Source organism: Zootermopsis nevadensis, unplaced genomic scaffold, assembly GCF_977971745.1.
Source record: "Zootermopsis nevadensis isolate Lab colony 2312 unplaced genomic scaffold, Znev_1.0 Znev_ptg000018l, whole genome shotgun sequence".
In the NCBI taxonomy this organism is placed as follows: Eukaryota; Metazoa; Arthropoda; class Insecta; order Blattodea; family Termopsidae; genus Zootermopsis; species Zootermopsis nevadensis.
The window spans coordinates 1,594,341-1,618,407 of NW_028259150.1; the positions used below are offsets into that span (position 1 = coordinate 1,594,341).

Here is a 24,067-nt window from a genome sequence, read left to right on the forward strand (position 1 = left end):
GTACATTATTAGTGTTTATGCACCCAAATGTAACTGTATCTCTGCGTAAAGCAGCATCAGTTTTTCAAACTTTCTTTCATGACATATATCCCACTATTTCATGTTAGGGCCAAATATCTCAGATTATGCAGATATGACGATAAGCCCTCTGCATGCAACACAACACGGTTCACTCTCGGTAGTGCTGGCTATGACTATCTTGAATACTGCAATGCACTAAAAAGTGGCATAACTTCAGTCAGCTACAGAGCAATTTGGTATTCCAGATCAGGAATTTATGTATTTTTGCTGAAAGCATCGCCCTACTGCACGGAAATAGCAAATGTAAAAAGTGTGAAAGAAGGAGAGGGTAAGAATTCTCCAAGAAGGGGAAGAACTAATTAGAACCTTCAATGGTCATTACCGAAGAAAAAGTGTGAAAATCTCACAATCCGAGCTAATCTTAAGAAAAGGCTAAGTAAGAGAAGGACCCGTTCCTCATTTAGCCAGACGAAATTTTACTTTACAGCTTTTAGCAAATGCTACAATCTTCATACCTAATTTTAAAGCAAAGCTTTTCCTCTTCCCTCGATAGTCTTAAAAAGTTACGTTATTCATTTTTTCTCTTTCTCCCGTTTTCTCCCCTAGTATCTATCTACTGCTTTTTATTTGATTTTTGGTCTTAGAATGTCGTGTTACCTGTCACAGTTCAAGGCCAGAAATTAAGGCTTAACGACAATTCGCATGCCCACTGGCACCTAGTGCGAAAACGAAGATAAAATACTTCATATTGCTTTCGTTTTCAATAACAACGGAAATAATTGTTAGTTAACGTTAATCGTCATCCTGTTTTCCCTCATTCCAACATCTTCAACCCTTTATTGTTTAACGAAAATGTTCATCAACGAAAAAAATTTTCACAAAACATTTTGTATGTGAACGCTACTTAATCACTTCAAAATTGTGTTAACTTGAAGATAGTGAAGCTACATACACACTTTTAAATATACTTCAACACAAAAATTCTGAATTAACGAGCACAAAATTATTTACTGGAGAACTTGGGAGTTTAAAATGGGAAATACTACATTTAAAATAATGCACGAGGCCTAACTATAGTACACTCCTTCTTGAGAAGCTAATAGTCGCTCAGCTAGCAAATGAAACACCCCGTCTGTTATGGAACACAATTCTTTATTACAGTGGACGCAAGTGTCCGTCACTGGAATTTGTTCTAAATCACATAAATTCGATCCACACTCTCATACCTGTTTTATTTAAGATCAATTTTAAATACATTCATACGTCTCGGATACGTTTCCCATGTGGTACCTTCCTTCGGGTTTTCCGAATAGAATACTATGTGTATTTCTCATCTCCTGCATGGGTTCTAAATTATCTGCCTATCTAATTCACCTTGATTTGATCACCGTAATAAAAATTAACCGAGCAGTGCATGTAGACGTTTAAACGCATCTGATCACTCATTCAAGGTACCACAGCTGTATATTTAACATTATATAGAAATTTTCTGTATACACCTTATTTTAACCAGAACCAAAACCTAATTCTGTTGATTTAAGGCTAATTATGCTGGCGAAACAATACCGCTACGTATTGAGCACATTTAATCTAGAGGTACATCTGAGTCCATGCTCATTGCGTAGTCCACGTGAGTTCAGTGAAAAACTTCGGGGACAGACTTTATTAACCGAAGTTCATGATTTAACTCAACAGGCAGACACGAAATTAGCAACTTTAACTACATCGATGATATCTCCACGTACACAACTCATAGCAATACGTCCACTAAATATCACGATCGATTCGTTTGCACTTCTGTTTCAGATCGGGGATGTCTCGGGCTCAACATCGGCAGAAGACCGCTTATTTGTGGACTTCCTCAGTCCCTCTACTAAAATGTTGAAATAGTGTATTAAATCAGACCACGACCGCTTCCTTCCACATCATGGTGTTATTTGGAGCTGTATAATTTCGGCTAATGATAACTTCGTTAAATTAACCACTAACAAACAATTCATTCTCAGGGCAAAATTGCGAGTATGTGTTATATTTAACAGGACTCTTTCCATGTAAAGCCTTTTTAAAGTTTCTTATCCTTACCCTCTCCAGAGGAACACATTCTATACAAAAGTTGAGAAGCAAAAGGAAGGAAAGGCCGACCATTGCCGTCATCAAAATTCCGCACCTGGCGCCTCCAGTTACTTCGCAAAAGATGAACGTTCTTTCTTGGAGCGAGTTCCCGCCTTATACCCTCTGCGTCATCTTATTTCTTCCTGTATTTTAGACCCCAAGTTTTGCCTTTACATCTACGTCTTACGCGGTAGCGGAAAGTAGAAAGAAAGAAAAAGGTAAGGAAGGTAGGGGGTCAACCAGAGTCTGCATACGAAGAAGAGAAAATAGTGTCTTGCATCTAACTCGATATGACCGTCTGCTGTCATCATGAATGAACAAGTCCTAGATGAAAGAGGATATAAGAAAAGCGGTGAAGAGGGAGGGAATAAATAAGGAGAAAAATACTTCAACAAAAGAAAGAAAAGTTTTTCACTTTTGGTCTAAATGTAGCCGATAGCAACATCACGTGAAATGTGTTGTATGATGAATGGCGACACGCAGGAGTTTTACAAAACCGGATTTATATCAGACAATAAGGTCAGTTGAACTAACAACCGCAATTTTATAATTAAGACGTGAAAGACACTCGGTTAATCATATTATGCTCTGGATTACAAAATTGTTTAGTCTTGTTAATGGTTGCAAAAGTCGAAATAACCTTCCAAACATTGACAACCACTTACAAAATTGTAGAGAGTCACAGAAGAAAATTCCGTAATATTTCCCGCTCACAGTCTTGAAAACATCAAATCTTAATCCTTTCGAATTAAGTAAAATGGAAATACTAATTTACTAATGCAACGTTGCTGTGAGTATACTACAAGTACAACTAAAACTGTTATGACACGTGAAACCAAATAACATAATTACAAAAATAAATGTTATTCCAAATTAACGAAACTACTGCTAAAACAAGAAAGCTATGCAACGCTATGTTACTCTACGCGGAATGAAAATATTAGCGGGGATATTAGATACTAGTATCTAAGCTTAAAATATGGAATACATTTTCCGAAAGAATGAAGTAAAAGCAAGAAATCAAACCCAAAAGAGAACAGCAATCACAGAAGTAATTCATAAATCGAAGAGAGACATGTGACAGTGTCAGCGACAAAAGCTGAACTGGAATGGATGTTAACGAGATCCATCCGAAATAAAAAATTATGATACCGCTAAATAATTCAAACATTTAATAATGATACTACACTTAAGCGATTCTCATAAAAAAACGTAAACAAATGTAAAATGTGTCTAATTCAAATTAGTGAGTGTTCAAAGTCAAACCTAGGGCGTTGAAATAGCACGTAACTTAATTTGACATCAGTTACTGATTAATAATGAATATTGTTTCATTAGTAGCTATAAACACGAAGAATTTGGTATGAATCGGCCGTGTCATAACATAAGGTAATACCCCGTCACTTTCCTGGGGGAAACAAGAGAAACCACGAAATACCTACGTTCTCCGGGTCGACATTTGAATCCAGGACTTAAGGAATACAAATCAGGAGTGCTAATACTCGGCTACTGCTCATCGTTGGTGAAGAAAAAATTGTATTTCAATATCATATTTGAACTCCATGTTAAACTAAAAATAAACAGTTAAACGTAGCTTCTGGTATGATGACCAGCAAACAAATTATTTGGCCCAAATCATGCACGTCCTTCAGTGTATGAATTACGTGTGTACAAGTGAAACGATGACCAAATTACAGTTTTATGTAAGATTTTGTTCATAACTAAGCTGCTTATAACACCGAAGATGATATGGGTTTACATTATGGTGGCTTCAGAGACTGACTTACCAACAATGAAGAAGTGGGGAACTTTCACCCTAGGAATGAAGTTGCCTAATAAGGGAGAAGCGAAAACAACGAAGGTGTGTTTACGACTACCGAATTGGAAAGGATCCCCCTATATGGGGGGCAAAGCATAGCGGAAAGAAGTAAAATATGCAATGCAAAGCGATGAAGTAGGGGGCAGCAGTTGTAGTCGGAGGCAAAACAGACGCCGTCCCATCCCAGAAGATTGGCAACAGACTGGGAGTCTGACAATGTGGTGACAGCTGGTGAGAAAAGCGATACACAAACAAAGCACCAACGGCAATTCAATGCGAAATTGTTTCAGACTACAATGGCCTGTTAAAGAGTCAACTTCAAGTCCACATTTTCTTTCTCGAAATTCTAAACATAGCCGAAGTATCTATCTGCTCGTCAACTTAACGAATTCATTAACCAGCGTTTCAGAGAACAAACTTCAGCGCACTCGTCTCCTACGGTCTTCGCATAAAATTCAAAGAATTATGCGGAATGTAGAGGCTGCAAATGTGTATCCTTCCGCGTATTTCAACTCCAAAATTGCTGAAATAATTTAAAACATTGTTTGTTGGAGGAGGTCTGCATAAAAGTTGTCAGCAAAACTTAAATTTGATTTGTATCGATCAAATTGAAGTCGTATATTACAAATAGCTAAAAACCAACTTAATCGGTTTTCTTAGAAACGAGTCACAATACAAAACATTTGCATATAAACTACAAAATTTATTCTAACAGTTTTCATATATGGAAAATATTTAACGAAGTACAAAAAATAGGCGAATTCTCAGCGACGAGTATAAAGATGACTGTTTCTGCGATGGTATGACGCGTTATGTCGTCCTAATGATGGAGACAACAAGCACTTCTGAAACGTCGGTCAGTTTATAACAGGCTACATCCCAGGAGAGTCATCTTCAAAGAACGATATGTTCTGGCATTGGGTGGCAACCAGATGTGTGAAGTTTAAATATGGCTTTAGTTATGAGGCTCCCTCGACAATGAAGAGTTGACTGTGATCGTCTGTGCTGTGATGCCGTACTCTCTAATGTGCGATTACCAATATTTCTAAGAACGTAAAACGTAAAGTGAAGCCGTCCCGCTACAAGCCATGTAGGTCCTTTGAGGGGAATGGAGGTATAGCTCCTACACTTTCTTGACCTCGGCACTAGATGGGGGTGAGTGGTCAGCATCACGCCCCGATTTCTATGAACGTAATGCTTCCATATTCAGGCTTAATTTGAACCTAGTAAATAACATTGAGATATAAATTTGTTCATTCAAGCAGCTTCACATACGAATTTACGAAAAGTTAAATAGCTCCACGAAGTATTATAAACAGCTCACTTACATACCGCCTCCGTATATTCATTTTGGAGAAGAGTCCAAAATCCATTTATCAGTTCCGGTCCCCTGCAACATGTTGCACGTTCCGTTACGAAATACACGCTAGTAAGCGCGACGGTGAGGCAGTAAATAGTGATTTCAGTTAACGGGAGCCCAAGTACGTACCTGGTGCTGCGTATCTTAATAAGAATCAGACCAATTCTGGTGGCACATCTGAGGCTGAAGACTTCAGCTTCCATGTAGCAATGTAATTTATATAATGTGAAAGAATTGACTGTCATTTAAACAGATTTCTCGTTAAAAACAAATACTCACGCAAGTCTTAAGCTTATAATTCGTGCGGTGTCTTAGGTAACAATAATGAATTTCATGTGCATAATATTATTTTATGTTCGTTATGTAAGAAATAGGATGACAGGTGAGAATTACAGTTACCTAAAGACTGTTTCCCACTCAAGGCATGGATGTTTGTCAGCTTCTCCTCTTCCAAATCTGATGGATAAAGACTGGCCGCGGAAGGCAAGGCGAAACCACCGTGGTACTTTCGCATGAGAACACCGAAAAGGGGTCACGACGGTCAAGCTTGACCATAGACGATGAAATAAAGACTGCCTGATTATAAAATTGTAAAATATTTAGTTTAATTTTTAAACAGAGTTGCTGGCTAACGAATTCCATGGACCAGAGTACTTTGTGAGAAATTAATAGTCATTCACCCGGTTAAAAAATCTCAAACTCTTACTGAAAAAAGGTCCATCACCGTATTCATAAGAACTTCAGTAATACTCAATATAAGTTACATAAATCCATTTTTAAGGTCAGTGTTAATACCCCATACAAGCGTATGTGTCTTGAGTGGCTTATTCATTTTAGTTTTCGAAGTAAAATATTACATACGTTTCAGACAAAATTAAATACAGATAAAATTTAATCAAATAACATCAGAAAAAACATGAAATATAATATGTAATTGCGACTTATAAAATACAAGGCAAAATATATATTTACATGTTATTCTTATAAGCGGTTTACAAATTAGTAAGTGTAGCTTCCATTTTCCAAGTTCACACTCCTCCATAGTAAAAACCGGTCAACTAGGTTCAAAATACGAAAAAAGGTCACTCACAGATAGCACATGTACCTCGTAAAACAGCTAGTTTTTTTCTCCTACAAATAATCATTCAAAACTGTTTAGGTACGTATTGACGTCCTAAGGTATCAAATTAAAGCAAGTGCTTACTAAGCGGGCAAAAATAACTGAAATATAAAGAAAATCCTAATCCGACATTTAATACCGATCACGCGTAGTACATGAGGATGCACGCACGTTCCGCAAACCAGCAGCAAGAACGCTGCTGCAGCTATTGAGGGTTAAAACACAATTAGGGGTTACGAGAATATGAGCTACACAGACCAGACATGGTGTATGTATGCATGCATGTAAGTATGTACGTTATCGTGGTGGATGCTTGCTGCTTATCTGCCAAGGAATTCAGAGACGTGCTTCACATTCCAGATTATTGGATGAAGTCTAAGCTATTACAGTTAACTGTTTTGATGCTTAACATACAGAATGTCCTAGGGGTGTACAGATTTATTTAAAGGAAATTCAAACACAGACGTATATATCGTGAGTATTTTAAACTGGAAACACCACTAACACCTGATTTTCAGGTCAATCTGTAGTATAACATAAAAGTGTGCTATGCTGAACCCTTAGTTTTTCTACCCGACAGATTTTACACGCTCTGTTTACTGTCTGTTCACTTCAACAACTCGTTTCGAACCAATGTGACCATTCTCAGGTTCATTTCTCAGCTCCTAATCCTAAAACGACGCACCACAACGCACACAACTCAAGAGGAGATACGCCAAGACTCATCAGCCTGTGCTCAAAACAGTTTAAATATATTTTTGATCATCATTTTGGCATATTAACTTTTAACTTGCTTAACAAAATGAAAACCGTTTTAATATATACGAGTTTCATCGTCATTTCTGGACATAGGGGGTGTCATCCGAGGTGCAATAACATGGAAGTATGGAATTAGACCTAACAAAAGGTTCTGATTAATTGTTCTGTTCTTTATCAGGGCACATTATAAAACCCATATGCATTCGACACAATACCAAAAACTGATCCAGGAAATACTTTACTTACTTTTACCGAAATCAATTCGTACAACTGTGCAGTATAACAGTGAGTGTTTTAAGTTGACTAAACCATTAAAATTATTGAAGAAACATAATTTATGTCCCATAAGACGAACAGAAAGCGCTACAGAAACACAAACGTGCGTTGTATTAAGAATTGGTAGCTCAAATATACTGATAAATGCGTAAACAAAACAAAAGAATACATGTAAGCCTATTTTTAACTTATGCTTCAGATATAAACAATCACATACTGGGAACGACTCCTTGGATAAGGGATCGGCCCGTCACAAGGCCTCTACCTGTACACAGGACAGCACAACACAGAAAAACGCGGACAAACATCCATGCCTTGAGTGAGATTCGAACCCACGGTCCCAGTGACCAAGCGTCGAAAGGCCCACGCCTCAGACCGCGCGGCCACTGCGGACCCCGAAACAAGCACATGCATTTCCATATTATAGTAAATGCTAACGTAATTAAAAATTATACGACAAAACGATCAAGTCTTTATACTGCAATCTACGATTACTGAAAGAAAAAACTCTCTTAGTCTACCGAGTATGTAGAAAGTCTCGGACCTGAGCACCCCTGATATTATTCTTGAGTTCCGTACACGCCACATGCAGAATGGGACTGAGTTTGTTGCGATCTGTGAAGACAGCAAGTTGTGCACTTGCAGCTTAATGCTCACAAGGTTCTGCAGGGATTAAGAGACCTGCGGGGCCGAAGTGGCTACATGCGGCAAGGGATGGAAAAGTACGCGAAATCGTGTTCTTGTACGAGTACACTGGTCGGACTTCGCCCTCTCGAATTATGCTCGCAAACTGACAACAACATACAACTTTGATGTTTTATTACTCGAGTCACTGAAAAGAGATTACAGTCTGGGCATTAGTAATACACTGGCATCTCGCTACCTGCCTGCAGATATTCGTATTTGAAGTAAACTTACGTTGTAATTTCAAAGCGCGTATTTAACTATTGATAGGATTTATTATCACTACTTATGTACTACTACTCTCCTACCACTGTTGTAGCTGCTGCTGCTGCTGATACTACCACAAGCACCAATTAATAAACTAGCCACTTACATGAAACTCCACGGAATAGAATCCTTATTAATCTGACAGTCCCTCAAAAATCGAAAATATCCGTCTTCTAAGCAACAAGAATATTCACTAACTCATTCAGAAGAAACCACTATTAGACCCTACCCTGTTTCAGAATAAACCAGTATATAGTCTCACAACCCATTTCTTTAATATCCATTCTAATTAATATCGTACTTTTATATCTCCAGATTTGCTGTTCATTTCAGATTTCCGACCAAAAATTTTGTAACCTATGTATGCTCATTTCTTCCCGTGCGCATTATATACCCCTATCCAATCCAATATCCTTGGTCACTCTAATGTTTGGTAAAGAGAACAATTACTTATGAAACAGTATTAGTGTTACTGCCACTTCTGCTGCACCTTTGACTATATCTAAAACAATAATCATTAAATGGTATTTATTTACTTATGTGGTTGACAACAGAAAAACCAATTACGGGTTGCTGCAAAATAATGATCATGGTAAGATCAAAGATTATATATAGTGAAATAAAATTCCAGATAACAAAAAATATTAAACAATACAGAAAGCAGGGTCCCAGTGTACAATCAAAAATATGAAGTGTGTGGAGAAATGAAAGAAAGATGTTCAATGTAAATAAGATTAAAAATTGTCGCCGAATCGGAAAAAAAGTTGTTCTTAAAAATGTTAATATTCTTACAAACGGTATTAACAGAACCACGCCTATCTATAAAGCACGAGTAAGGTAGTCTCTGTAACTATTCTAGTAGTTGAATATGACTGTCATCTAGGTTGCTGTGTTGTTTAATCCGATAGAAGTTTGCCGACGTTTCAGAGGTGACGTCTGCTTTCATCATCAGGACGATGAGTTACTATGAAACGCTGATAAACGTACAGCAGATTACCCAGAAGACAGCCGTCTTCAGTTACGGAGACGTTTATATTCCATTACTAAACACTAAGCAGTCCGCTGAGGCTCGAATTTCATACTGGTCACTAACTAAAACTTAGGCTCTGCAGACGAATGCTAGGATAGTAAATAGGCACAAATAAAATTGACAGTGGATCTACGGTTCCCTAGTTAACGTTGAATAACGTTTAACTGTAGAAGTATATTTGTACTGAAATAAAATTTTATTTACACATTAATGTACCTTTACATCTTATCTATACGTGACGTCATCCGCCGACAGCTTATCTACGTGTTGCGTCACGTACTCAACACGCTCACTCTAGAACCGTTCATTGTTACCAAATAAATGACCAAAACTCCTAAACCGTAAGAGTTAGCTGAAATCTGTTTGCAAATTTGAAAAGCTCGTGTTTATTTACGTATTTCACTCGCAATATGTCCAGATCTAACTCTTACGCTTTAGACGTGGCAAGCGGTTGAAGTTAAGGAACGAGGGTATAGTTATTACATGTTTTGGGTAATTATTTCAACAATGTGTTAAATATGCATTATAGAATATAGTAAACATCACATAGAAAAAGCCCTTTATTTACTCTTTACTTTACATATAGGTTTATATTCTCTATCTTACATAGGTCTCGAGTTATTCGCAGTTACCTTACATCTTACAGTTTCCGTCGAGTGTACCGTGATTTTATAAACGTTATTCAACGTTAAAGTTTGTTTCAAAGTCTCACACAACAATATTAACAAATGTACTTATAACTCCGATGATAAAAGGGCATTCATGTTTTCGGTCACATTGGACCAATGACATAATTTTGTCATTTGTTCCCTTGCAAATATCAACATGATGCATGGGCTGAGATAGACTAATAATAAAACATTTGTACGGCCGTATTGTTCTAAAGTCCTACCTATTTACTGTTTAAGATCTACTCATGCCACTCAACGCTCTACGTTGTTAAACAGTACACGAATTAATGCAAGTCATTTCACTTACGTCCCAATACTTTTTATTTATCAGACTTTCGATCGTGTAGTGGCGAGGTCGAGTAGTAATTATGCTACAGGACTCAGCACTGAGGCTGAAGTGGTCTGGTAGAATAAAATTATTATTTGCTAATTATTACGACTGAAAATTATTAAACTAAAAGTGCGTTCCTTCATTCATCAGCAATACACTGACGAAGTGTAATTGTTTAACCAATCGTCTGTTACTTCAGTAAAACGTAAGGAGTAAGGTCGCTTTCAATTGTATCACTAAAGTAAACTACAGGTTAAAATGAACAATAAATCAAATATTCATGGGTAATTTTATTAATAAAAAACGAATTTCCAAATCATTTCTGAATTTGGTTTAGAGAAGAAGATTAGTTTCGTACAAAAAGGCATAAGCATAGAAGGGCCAGTCACAGAGAAAACTGAACTTAAAAATAAGTTAATTTAGTTTATGAGATTAAAGAAATGAGAATGCTGTCACAAGATACAGATATCTCTTATGCATGCTTCAAAGATAAATGGCTGTATACTGAATCATCAAGTATGTGAACGGAACTAAGAAAAACATCAACATGGAAATTAACTTTTACTTTCAAACCCTTGAACACTATGGTGACTGGGAGGGAACTTCAATTTGCATTGAAGGCTTGGTATGTAATTTTAAGACTAGCTCTAACAATAACGACGTAGTGCTTTCAGTAGCATCAAGATCCCTTTAACATCCGCACACCATGGAAGGATTTCTACGCAAGAGCCAAGGGTTAAGCCAGTCCTCAGCAACTACGAATCCTCTATCTCCTTCCCCACCCCTCTCCGCATTGCCTCCTAAAAACCCACATGGTTCGGAGTTAACTCCCAAACCGAATACCGCAAGTCTAAGCAGCTTATTAAGGTTCCAGCACAGAGAGGTGGTGGAACGACTCTAGAAAATTCTGAGAGAGGAAAGGAGGGGTGGTCGGCGGGTGAAAAGCATTTCCAATACACAGCAAAACATTAAGAGGAACATGGTTCGTTCCTCTGCGGTCTCAACAACTTTAGTGACAGGAGAATGCTTCTTCGGCTGCCTAAGTTTCTAACCTATAAGGGACCAAATTTTAAAAAGCAGGACGAGAAACACAAAGTTTACACATTCTGCATGTTAACAAGAACACTAGCTTAATGTTTACATGAGACCAGTTAAGACAGATTGATACAACAGATTATCATGCGTATTAGTTTAAGGGAATATCCAGTGTCATTTATAATTCAGCGGGATACAAAACATTCAGATTTTAAATACTCTATTCTTAACTCGTCTCTCTTAGAACTGCTGAGAAACTGAGAGAGATATGTCTTAGGCTTAATAGGATCTATTGGTATTTAAGTTCGTCAACAGTGTTGTCTATTTTTTGTAATAACCCACTAACCTAAAAAGAACAAATACAATGACAACCGATCACCAAAAGATGGATGTACATCCAAATTACGAACCCTCGTGCACCGTATACCATACGTATTGGACATTTTCCAACATAATATTGATACAGTAAGCTAATTACTGTCACTAATATTTACAGAATGCAAAAAAGGTAAGTCAAATATATCTAACTGGAAGCAAAGTCCCTCTTCAGAAGCTGACATTAGCTCAGTTATTCAAGACATTTTTCGGACTTTTATGGAACCAGAAATTTCCTTCCTGTGACCATAAGAACCGTTACTGAGTCAGAAGAATACAGTTAACATTGTAACAATAACACACATTTTAATATTATATTCAAGTATATTTGTGGGTCTCCCAAGTGACCATCTTCAGGTTTTGCGACTAAAATATTTTATGTTCGCCCCATTACTACACTCTGTGCTAAACGCCCACCTCGTCCTACTTGATTTCATCAGCCTCATGCATATTAGTTTGTCAACAGTACTAAGTAACTTCCTATCAAATCACATACATAAATTTTAGTATCGTAACTGTGATCGCAAGAAGGCATAGACACTCAAAATATTACTGCGAAGCATTTCCGTGCAATATCCCTAACAAATTCACAATATTATGAGGCAGAAATAATTCCCTGTTCCACTTCGTCGAGGAAAGCAGTAGCCACTAAAGAACTTTATGGCTTTGTGTAGAGAACGGATTTTGGTCTTAATTTACAGGTGAAGTGATTGAGCGCTAGGTAATTTCACTTCACGAGAGTTTCCTGAAACCTCCCCCTACCCCCAATCTCTTAATCTCGAATGTTAACATCTCTTCACGGACCAATACATAGCCCTCGGTTGCCCATAGCTGGTCACTGGCCCATGAGCTACGTACCACGTATTGGTCATGCAATCCACCACACTTTACATTCCTGCTTACCCAAGAGGCGAAGTGTGCGGAGCGCTGGGAGTAGAGGCTGTAAAAGCCACGAAGGTTTTGCGTGTTAATTCCTTCTAATTTCAAAATGGAAGGTGCTTTTCTTTCCGATAATGAAAGTTTATTGAAATCTGAATGCTTGTTCAATATGCTGAATGCCACTTCATTCATTCGTCTCTTTCCTCTCCAAAATCAATGTCAGTCCGACTTAGCCGCTGCAATTCAAGCCTTATCACCTTGGCTTGTTCCGACGCACTCTCCTCTACCGGTAGGTGGCACTTCGTACGTGGAAGAACGGCAGAACAACAGGTTTTTTGCGTAAGATTTTTATTTTTGACTTCGTCCATCGCGTGAATTTTAAAATTACAGCGAAGTTGGCAGTCTTATGGGTTGTAGCGTCGTGTAGACTGGTTGAAATTTACCAACGTTTCGGAGTGGTTGCTGCCTCCATCATCAGGTCGATTGCACTGATGGCGGAGGCAGTAAATCCTACTATAAAATTACAACGTTTTTAAAGTTGGATTCTGCTTACAGAATCAGGTAAAAATGTTAAGAACAGGTCTGAAACTAGCTCAATCAAAGTGGCAAATAGCTCTTCTCTCTCTGCAGCTGCAAAAACATTGTATTTTCTTGTCTTCTTCATTCTAGACAAATGTTCTATTATTTTCAGCCAGATAATTCTTCTGGAAGGTACAAAGTGGCAGCCGTTACAAAAATAATAACACAGACATTTTCAAAAAATAAATAAAATACTTGTTCATTAACCACGTATGAGAAAAGATATTTTTAAGGGTGGGAGGTATTTATATAGAGAAAATGAATTACGAAAGACATAAAATAATTATGTGCAATAAGAAGAAAGTGATATAACCCCAAACTTACATGTTTTGTACTGATAAGGCAAGGCCATGTATCTTGCCTACGTAAAGTCGCTCGTGTTGCACACAGTCAAATATAAACAATGCAATTAATTCGTATCGATTGCTTCGAGTAGTTTCATATGTTTGCAACTGTAAATAAAGTTTCCATGTCTTAAGTCGTTATTCTCTGAACGCTATTTAAGTAAGCCTACAAACATTCATATTTGTGACAAGTTTTTTTCGATTATTTGCGTGGAATTTATTTTTGTAAATTATTAGCCTACACGAAAGTTTTATTCGTATTCGAATATTGGATATTTCACGTGTTCAACTTCAACGCTCCTTTCATTGCGTGGTATAATCGAACATGCTGAACATGACTGGACGTTGTACCTTCGACAGGCACAATCGTGTTTATGCAAACTTCAGATATGCCTAAACGAATCATGTTACAGGCAAAGCACTCTCTCTCTCTCTCCCTGTCTATCCGGGTAAACCCAGAGTTCTTCGCGGAGCAGAAATTGAATTGAGGTACTAGAGGGTAAATACAGAGCAAGCTATGCATTGATAACTCGTAAACAATGGATGGCTGAGGTAACGCTTGCACGTGTAAACAGAGGAGAGGTCGAACCGGCACTTCGCATGAGCTTGTCTGTTGTTTTCAGGAAGAGAGGCTGGCACACTCACGACCCCGTTGCAGTTCGTCGCCATTGTCACGAAACGCGGTAATTGGCAACTTCTGATAATAGTTATATTTCACAATAATGTGTTATTTCGTATTATATTAGAATATATTAACCTAGCAATTTCCCTGTCGCGGAAACGCAGGGCGAGTTAACAATTTTCTGTTTCTTTTGTAATGATTGCCGTGGAGACGAGCAGTCATCATTAGTGGCGGATTCAATAGACTTTTCCTCCACGTGCAGCTCCAGCCATTTGGTGTTAGCATCTACGTCTGTTTTGTCTCATGAAGTCAGGTCGCTCTTTGTTTCGAAAGTATGCACAGGAGTGAAGTACAGCCAGTGTCCAGATTAACGGCATCCATGTTTTAACGCTGTAAACACTATTGATTTAATAATATTTTAAAGATTTCTTACAATGTTTGATTCATTACAGTCAGCGTAATTATTATGGAAATCGTCTATCGTGTTAAAAATATCTGAAGTGCACTAACAAGTAATTGTAAAGTTTGCTGTCTTTTGCTTGTGATGCTGGTATTTATTTTTAATGGAACTGCAGGAAACGATTCTGTGACAGCGGTCATGTGATAGGCACTCCTTCTTCAAGCTCTGAATGGAAGTACGAGGTGCGATCGGAAAGTTTCTAGACTGCGCCTATAAAACCCTGTACACTTATCTCAGGTATTAAATTCATCCATCACCCTCGAAGTAGTTCCCCTGGGAGTGAACACAACGATCCCGGCGCCACTGCCAAGCCTGGAAGCATCCCTGGAAATCTTTCTTTGTCAGCCTGTCAAGCACCATCTGCGATTCTGCCTGAATCTCTTCTATCGTCTCAAATCTCCTTCCCTTTAGCTGAATTTCCATCTTTGGGAAGAGGAAGAAGTCACACGGAGCTAAATCCGGCGAATAAGGAGGGTGCGGGATGACGGCCATAGTGTTGAGGCCAAAAACTGCCGAACTTTGAGGGCGGTGTGCGCTGGCGCGTTGTTATGATGCGTCGCATGTGGAGTTCTTCCTTTAGAATCAGCTGACAGGTCCCATAGCCTATCCCAACAATGTCGCACAAGTCGTTGATGGTACGACGTCGATCTTCATGAATGGCCTGCCGAATCTTCGTAACATTTTCGGGCGTTGTGCTCGAAGATGGTCGTCCAGAACACTCGTCATCATCGACAGAGGTTCGGCCATTTTTAAAACGTGAACGCCACACAAACGTTTGTGCACGACCCATTGCGGACTACCCAAATGCTTGCTTTAGCATTTCATAGGTTTCCGTAGCCGTTTAGGCGAGTCTTTGGCAAAATTTGATGCACACGCCATTCCGAAATCGCAGGAGGGTCGGTGTAATGCACTACCAAAACGCCCGTAACTAAGAAACAAATGCTAATTCGATGATGCCGGCTGGAACACTGATTCACTATGAATGTAGGCCGCACCCCCTAAAGGCAGAAGCTCGTAGTACATCCGGTTCGCCCGCTATTGACACAGTCTTGAAACTTTCCGATCGCACCTCGTACACCGCCCGAATATTGTCCTTAAGACAAGCCATACTAATTGTGAGGGTTTACCTCAGTCCTTCAAGCCTAATACTGAGTAAAGATATTAAATATAAGCTGTGACCGTTTCCTATAACATCTTTAAAAATTCACTGTTCACTCTTCATATTTGGTATTCGATAAGCAGAACTTAATTCAATAAGAATTACGTTTCACTTAAGACCTTATTACCGAACATCAGTTATAATCTTAGGAGATGAAAGCGTCGTTAAATGAAACAGGAATAAATAAATAAATATATACGACAGAGATAAAATCCTGTTTACTTTGAATATTTAAAGAACATGTTTCTAAGTTAAAGACCGGTAAAACTCCTATATACGTGTGTGATTACAATCAACCTTCTTTTTAGGATTCATACACATTTTCAACACAATGTATACATCACATACATAGAATATCAAACAAGTAACAAACAGTGGCACTGATGATGACCTCTTGAGGTTGAAACGCGTTTGGCACTAGATTTTTTATAGTGTTAATAGTTGTTTGCTACTTATTTGATATTCTAATACACTACACGGTATGCAAAGTTTTAAGAACACATACATAGGCTTAATGTCTGTGACTTCAATGGATAAGTTCTTTGAACACAAGGATTCATTGTACAAACTACATCATCAGTATTACAGAATGCGTTTCTGGTTCTGGCTAGTTATTCCTTAGGCTAAGGAAAATATTATTGCACGCGGAGTTCAATTTAGCTTCTACAATATTATTTTGATAACATTGACATAAAAATACGATCTGTACGCGGCATTCTGAGTACCATTAGATATTACATTTACTTCACTTTATAACAATGACAACCGATATTTATTTGGAGACAATCGATTTGACTATAGTGTTAATATTTGGATAACCCTGCCATGAATTGTTCTGAATGCTATAAAAACCCTCATCAGTTAATTTTATAATAATCAAAACAGTTATTGTTGGATGCTTAATTTAGCTTCTACATTACTGTTTGGGTAACCCTGACATAAACAGACGTACTTTATAAGTGACCTTCTGAATGCTGTTAGAAGCCCTCATCAGTTCACTTCATAATAATTATTCTACGTCCCGCATATATCCCGCTAAAATGCTGAACATGTATGATGCGTCTTCCATTTTCAGATTTTAAGTAATGAATAATGAAAATTGATGATGGCGACTGTGACGAAACGTCCTTAAGATCGTCGCAGGGTTGTTGCCTCTCTCTAGCCTTGTCACGCGGCTAATATGCATCTCGAACCATTACCGCTCTGCTCTGATTAAGAGATGCTGCTCTATACTATTATATCCCTTTCCCATTATGCGTATAAACGATGCCCTTAAACTTATTAACTAAGTGGGAAATGGGAACTAAACGAATCAAGCCACGACTATTAGTCGAGAAAGAGAATTTTAAACGTAGATGATCCCACGATCTGCGGATATAAAGGGTTGGATTACGTTAAGAACAAAAGAAAAAGTTAGATGCAGATGTAGTGAGCGAAACGACTATCTCAAAGTATGTCACGAATTGCTAATTACAAATATTTCAGAGTACACAAATCCTTTATGACAGCTTTAGATTTTTATTGACCACATATTAACGTATTCATGTTCAACAATTTTATGTACTGTAAACAAAACATATTTTTAGGCAACACCAATGCCTGTGATTCTTACTTCAGATACAAAATAAAAACGATACTCCTACCTTACGCTTAGCGAACAAATCGAACACATGCACAAAAGACCACCAGAAATGTGCAAAATTGTTTAATATTTTGTCTGAAACCACAACTTGTACTTAACGTGGAAGTATAATTAGTTAAATGAAACTAACTAAACAAGCATACGAAATTCTGCACAGTAACCGGATATTTATGCTCTACGAATAAGTTACGAGACTCAATACGCACACGAAATAAAATATTACATGGCGCCGACCGCTAATTGAGATAAGGACATCCAACAAGCTGTGAATGCCTGGGGTGACATTAGGAGATGCCTGAGTTCACTAACAACTTGGGTCACTGCCTCCAGCATTGTAATGCAATATCCAAGTAGTCTCTGCGACCTCATTCATGTTGAGTTATTTTCCCTTCAGCTCAGTCTGATTAGAAACAGAAGGCCCCGACAGATTCTGAAACAGGAACGCCTGGGAGACGGAGTTGTGAATTTGTTCTGAAAGAGTGCTTATATGTGTTGCGGAAAGGCCGTCTCATCCAGTATTCTTTCACCTCTGGGCAAGTCAACGAATTAGCAACGCAGTAAGAATGAAGGGGAAAGAAAAGTGATACGAAATGTAATTTTCCGCAATGTCTGAACGCATAGCCACTAAGTCTAAAATCCAACTCTGCTAACAAAGTGCACACACAGACGTCTCAGCAGGTAGACTATAAAGGTTAAACATACAAAGGAGGTGACAAAACTTTATGTATGTTTGTGTGTGATTTCAGGTCCTGACAACCATGAGGATAAAGATTTTGTTCTTTTGGGTTTTGATGCTGTGTAGACCCGTAGGTAAATACCATCGATTCGGAAAATCATACTGTCTCCATCTTCAAAGCTTAAATGACAAGAGGGTTCCTAATAACTCGATTTTGACTGTCCAAAATCCCCCAAGCATTATTTGCTTAACGACACCGTCAAAAGTTCATATTAATATCCTCGAAACTATAAAACAATAAATTGTGATCGAAAAACCATTACAATGGATCGTAGATAAATATCGTGTGACAGCTGTTTTAAAAATGGTAATTAACGTTAGGTTTCGCAAAAAGACGAATAAGTTAACAAGATGAGCGATTGTTAGATTCTCAATAAGCACACTCTTCCACTGAGTACATGTCTGTGTTGTATTTATGAACGTAGGCAATAGGCAAATGGATGCACGTGTGTGCTGAATGAAAGGAGAGATCAACACATAATAGCTCAAGATCCATGTCTTAACTTTTCGGATCTGAGGTCGCGTTGTGGAGCCAATAAACACTATACATACGAAAAAAGGCAAGCGATTGAAATATTTAAATATCTGTATATCGAAACATAAATGCTTTCTTCTGCTAGTTTTATTAAAATTCATAACTATTATCCTTTAAATGAATTACAAATACGTAAACCTCAGCGTTTAAAGAAAGCTGCACGGATTAAAAGCCTCGTAAAAATAAATTCATGAAAACTGTCTGCATCCCCTACGTACGTGCATATAAAGCCTATATTTTTTATTTTATTTAGTGTTCTGTCTGACGACAGGTCCATATGAACAGGATCCTTCCATCCTTTTCTCGGACTGGGACCTGTTCATATACGTTCTTGGCAGATGATCCAGAAGTGGTTTGCCATTGCCTTCTTCTGTGTGTGATTGGGATGCCACGGAGAAGCCGGGGAAGCCCCCGGAGGAAAACTCCGTGTTGCCTAGACCACGGCCTTACCCAACACAAGTTATAAATTAGGGCACCACCGGGAATCGAACCCGAGAACCTCAGGATTACAAGGCCAGCGTTCTAACCGCTAGACCACCGTGGCTATAAAGCCTATATAAAAATATTAAGCTTCTTCTACACAACGCTATGTTGTTGTTGTTATTGTAAGGACAAACGAAGACCAAGACAAAGGTAAGTCAACTGCCTAATTACTAAATCACTATGGCTACCCCGTTACTGCACTTGAGAGTTCTTCTGGCCACGTGTGGCAGTCGTTCATTAAAACTTTATAAACGTCTTCACCCTCCCTTCTCGTTCGCACCTTTTCTTCTTCCCCATACCTCACCCTGCTTTCGCAACACGACACGGCACGTGTACTTTCTGCTGGAAAATATGCGTGTGTGTGTGTGTGTGTGTGCAGACAGTAACACCCCCCCTCACACAACGAATGGGGGTTACTGCTTTCCAAAAGGGATAATTGTCTGCTTGATCCCTGTTTCTAAAAGTACAGCTGTTTATCTTGTTTAGAGAAAAAATGCGTATGTCGTTAAACGCCATCTTTATACTTCAATATGCCAACCGGAAATTTAATGAATTATTCCTATTTATTAGCACCCAGGAACCTAAAAACACAGGGGTGGAGCAGCCAGATCACGAATCTGACCATTTACCTCCATCTAATAGTGACGTTAAGAATGTATGGAACTGTCGTTTCTACGTTACGATGCTTAGGCACAGGGTAACTTTAACCTACATTTCTGTACTTTTTTAACTATTAGCGTCAATGCAGTACGTACATAAGCCTACTACGTTAATTTACATAAAACTGTCTGTCACTGGCCATGTATAGTACGCGACTGTAATCTTGAGACTTGCAAGGAATGCAGGAAGTCCGAAGCGTTAAAGGCAGACGCTATATTTCCTCCTTCACCCCACTTCATCACCCCGCAAGTCACAAGATTACAGTCGTGGGCTGTACTTATTGCTCATGTCACTTGCATTATTGTAAGAATGATTCTTTATTGTATTTTCACCAGAACTTTGGACAAAGGGAATGTCTCTGGCGGAATAAATCTCAAACCCCAGACGTGATTATACTGTGAAATAGGCTGTAAATGTTGGACAATTTGTTAAAGGGCCTTTCTTTTGGTTGGAATTTTGTGTAAACACTGGGCACACATTAAAGAAGTCAGGATACACTATTGGCCCATGCTGCAGTTTGTTCTGTACTGTTTCGGCCAGGACTTACTTTCGAGCACGCCAAAACTTCTTCCGATCCCCACCGACGCAGCTGAAAGTTACTTCGCCAGTACCACGAGGCCGCACAGGCTGGCATATCACAAATCATATAAGTGGTTCACAGAAACCGTCTGTTGGTATCTAGGCATACGGCATGAAAGGCTAGGCAAATCTTAATTTGGAGAGTCATATTCTGGGTTATATTGCCGTGTGTCTTGTGGGTAACTATCAACGTTTCAGAGGAATATTTCACCACAATCTTCAGGATAGGAGCTGGAGGTGATTAGTTCTTCTGAAACGCTAGCAACCATCTACAAGACTACGCGTTGTGTTTACGTAAGACCGTTTTCGGCCAATGATTTAATACTACAGGCTGAGAATTTCTTGAGGGAAATTCGTGACAACTTGTACGATCACTGGTTGTGAATTGATAAGATGCGGAAAGTACCTGCGAATACACCATATAAATAATCCCGACAACCGAAGAGGAATTGAACCCAGCTCGATGGTTGGGCAGAGGGTAATAACTTTTAGCCTTAAAATAAAACATCTTTATAAATTCTACACATTGGCTCGGACTTGAACGAATTCTTTGGAATGGCACATGTTGGGCATGTGGAACGCAGGGGATAGAGGATAAATTCGTACAAAATGTTTGTCAGAAACATGAAGGGTACATACACGCTCGTCGATGGAGAGTAATATAAACATTGGATCTTGAGGAAACAGCGAGTGGACTGGATTTATTTCACTCATAACAGGGGCCGGCGGAACGGAGGGCTTTTGTAGACACAGTCATGGGCTTTATGGTTTCATAAAAGGCAGGGAATGTATTGATTAGCTGAGCAACAATTAGTTTCTCATAAAGATCTCTACTTTGTACATTTAGTTAAATAACCAATAATATTTGTTGCCTTGAGACCTCATGCAAGCAGGTCAGAGGAAGCAGCAACAAAGATTCGACTAGTCGCTACTGTCTATAATACCAGAATGCGAGTGTAAACTCTACCAGACAAGCATTCTTGCCATGTCATCTAGCGCTCTTAGTTTTCGTAACACTGGATCTTGTCTTATGTACTTATTACATCGTCTATAAGAGAAACAAATAAGCTAATTACTAAACTGAAAGACGGTGATATTAAAGAAGAGAAGATGTCTGAACACGAAGGCGGAAAGAGGGTGACTAGAGACAGAGGGGCATACGGTGAAGGGAAGGAAATGACAAAAAAATAACAGAACCGATTTATTAATGAGAACCACGCACAGGCAGGCCCTTCCACTCTTTCCTTCTTACAGTCATTTGTTGGTACTGCTTCATTCTAGGAAGTTGTAGAATGTTGATTAAGATTGAGGCATGACTAAAGGACCCGTCTCGATTATAACTCCATTCATTTTCGTTACCACCCACTAAAAATTAAAATGAAGTAAGAACAGAGAACGATAATTCTAAGTTAAATGTCTTACGTTTTATGTGTTATTTCCACGAGATATTACAAGATGGAATCTTGCCGTACATATTCACCCGTGCATTATTCCACAGGACTGAAAAACAAACCAGTCCATGCGTAACAAATATGGAAAGAAGAAGAAAAAATCTTCTGCAATGAAGGAGGGGAAAACGTACACTAATTAAAAAGGAGTTAACAGAGTGAAAAATATGCTCAAGCAGCGAACACAGCTTCACTTTTGTCATTTCTTCATGCCTCCTACTAAATTTATTCCATAACTTTGTACAGAATAGAGGAAATTAAGGTAAAGGCTGTGATGAATTATGAAAGTCATCCACCAATAAAGCATCAAAACATTTCTCTTCTGATGTCTCGTTATCTTAGCTCTAGAGAAGGGTAGATTTCGCGATTACTTCTTCGCATATACGACGCTTGGTTCATTTAACTATGCTTAGATTATAGGCTTATGTAGTGCTGAACAGAAAAGGAACGCTGAAGGATAACTAGGGAAAACCTTTGATCAGGCAGGAGGTATCGATATTCAAACGGGATACTTCGATAATACGAAGAAGGGATGATAACTGCTTAACCGTGTTATCGGTAAGATGACATTTTTACCAGAGAAAATGAGTTTGAAATAGAGACTGTAACGCCACCTACAGAGTCATATGTGTGGTGGAAAAACTTGTTTCATAAGTTAGGTTACGATTAATGAAGTGTTGCACGCTGCTGACATAACGAGATTCCATTAGACAGAAATGATGACTAAGCGCGTTGTAGACTTGTGTGTAAATATGTACCATTTTAAAATATACGCAACCAATACAAATCGCTAAAAAAAAGAAACTGAACAGCAGCTGAGGAAACAACCATGAACAAAGAATTGTTAAAAGTTTTCTTCAATGTCTAGCAAGCAACCCTGCTTCCCTTGCTTCAATGTTTTCGTAATTTTTCATTTTCCAATCTTTTTCACAAACTTTCCAGTAATTATTAAATCAAAATTAGTCTTCAACAAGGTACATAAGATAGGAAAAAAAGAAAGAAATTATTCTCGATATCAATTCATTTTATAACATGGTTAATTCAAGTCAGTGATCCGGACAAATAGCAATTAGTCTACCGTATCAGGCGAGAACCAAACTTCTCCGCACCACTTTAAAAGAAAATCATTTAGTGGCTGTATAATGTGTAGCGCGCTAAAGTTAGTTTCCAGCCTAACATGCAACTTCTTAGGTACAGCAGAGGGATCATAAAAATGGCGAAGTCACACAGCAACTGCTCCTGCCTTTGTTCTCTGGGCATGACTTTGGTGTTTATTATCAGAAAATGACCAATATTTCCAAAAAATAATCACAACAGACAACGTAAGTGCATTTATTAATATTTTGGTAACCACCTCTCTTCATGGAAAAGGGTCCCTTCATCAAAAATGTAAGCCTGTTGTCCCTGTACTAGTTTACAAAATTTCCTGATATTTTTAAACCCGAATTTTCATCGCCATATTCATAAAAACCAGGAATTCAAATCTTCCTACCAAACATCTTTACACTCATTTTGTCAAAGATCCACTTTAATACTATCATATCTTAGGGCGGTCTCCAACGAAGTCGGTTTTCAGAAGGTATTTAAAAAAATTCTATATGCATTTCTCACATCCCCCATTTTGGAAAGTAACAGTAGACAAACCAATTTAGACGTAATAATGTAATGGTACCGTCTTCGGATGTACTGAGCTGCCCGTCCCTTTAAATGTGAATACTCTTTGACTGTCAATATCTCAAGGACGTCTCTGCTCGCTGGGAATTGTTACTACTTTAAGTTTGTTTAGAAACTGAAATCAGAAAACCATTATTTTAAACCAGTTTTAATATTTCAAACCTGTTAGTTGTTTAGAAGGTATATCCTTCTACATGGAGTAAATATTGAAGACCAAAGAAAGCCTATGAAAACAACTTTCTCTTTCTAGTGTCTTATATATGAAGGCTGTTTCCTCTGTATTGGAGTCAGGAAAATACTTATAGGGCTATAATAGTTCCTTTTCTACTCTTCCTGAGCTCTTTGCGACAATCTAAACAGTTTTTGCGTTATATATTTTGTCTCCTGCCTAAGGGTTCACTACAGCC

The 24,067-nt window shown here is 38.3% G+C and overlaps 1 protein-coding gene across 10 annotated transcripts in view; it reads right to left on the bottom strand.

Annotated features, from left to right (window-relative positions):
• Window positions 1-24,067, bottom strand: part of LOC110827484 (uncharacterized) — a 703,936-nt gene that overhangs the window by 509,882 nt on the left and 169,987 nt on the right. The gene's annotated exons all lie outside the window — the stretch shown is intronic.